Genomic DNA, 1,500 nt, shown 5'->3' with positions numbered 1-1,500 from the left:
CATGAACAATATGAGTCCGAAGCTTCTTTCGTAACTCCCATAATTTCTTCGTAGTGGCTCCGTTCCATGCCTCATTTCATAGGGAAGCCCAAAGTGGCTCTATTTCATTCTATTTCACTTCCTAGCACTTCCTATCATTTAATATCCATCCCTTTGGTCTTATTGACATAAGAGATGTCATTTATAGTCTATCTCTTTCTATATATGGAAAGTCAAGAAATTCTCATCGAAACATCGAGAAATTGTGCATATAGAAAACTCTAAAGAAAGAAAAAAAGGAGACCCATGCCATGATTTTCAAATCTTTTCTATTTAGTAGTCTAAGTTTCTCGATGAGGATAATTAATTCGGTCGTTGTGGTCGGACTCTATTATGGATTTCTGACTACATTCTCCATAGGTCCCTCTTAGATCTTCTTTCTCCAATCTTGGATTAGGGAAGAAGGAGATATTCGCGACTACTGGCGATTTCATTATGGGGCAGCTCATGATCTTCATATCGATCTATTATCCACCTCTGTATCTATTCTTTCTTAGCTAAACAGGTGGAAGATCTATCCAATTTGGTTATATTATATCATGGACTCGAAAAACGGATCTGAATTTGACTGAAATGCACGATCTTCACAGGTATCACTTTTCACGATACCTAAAAGGTGGAATAGCGATTTTCGAACCATTTCCTATAAGAGAATGGTTTCCATTACTTTGAGAAATGGATTCTTATATCAAACTATAGCTATTGCATTAAAGAAGAAAAGAAACTAATAGAAGTCGAAGACGCGGAATGATAGTGAATAGAGAGAAAGATTCTTCTGATTTTCTTGTTTCTATCTACTAGACGCCGTAGAGAATTGAGAATTTTCATGTCTTTCAATTCTCGTACTCGTAATTGGAAAGTTATGGAAGGAGACCCATCATTTTGCAATGAAAACAACATATAAAACTCTGGACAATTTCGAAATCAGGCCAAGCGTCTTAATACATATGCAAAAAAATTCATTATTGGCCCACCATTGATTAGAAGATTTAGCTTGTATGAATCGCTATTGGTTTGATACGAATAATGACAATCGTTTCAGTATGTTAAGGATACAGATGTATCCACAATTCATTTAGAGTTACTTAATAGTCTATTTCTTATACCATATCTCTATCCCGTGAAATTCTCGAGCCAAAAGATGGATGCATATGCTGTGTTTCATTTTGCTAAATGATATCAATTAAATGGTGTATCAATTCCATAAATTGCATATAGCAATAAATAAATCAGCAAAATTCTTTCTAATATTTTAGATAGAAGAAACATTTCTTCTATCTAAAATATTAGAAAGAATGTACCCTTCTATCCAAATCCAATTTGCATCGATAAAATAAATCCAAATTCCAGTAGTAGATGAATAATTGCAAATTTGTGTGTGTACGAGATTAGAATAACTTCAAAATAACTGACATAATTTTGTATTTTTCCTGATCAGAAAAATACATGAAAAAGAAAGGA

This window comes from Triticum urartu, unplaced genomic scaffold (assembly GCF_056163025.1).
Source record: "Triticum urartu cultivar PI428250 unplaced genomic scaffold, HENAU_Tu73 scaffold226, whole genome shotgun sequence".
NCBI classification, from domain to species: Eukaryota; Viridiplantae; Streptophyta; class Magnoliopsida; order Poales; family Poaceae; genus Triticum; species Triticum urartu.
This window is presented reverse-complemented; position numbering follows the sequence as displayed.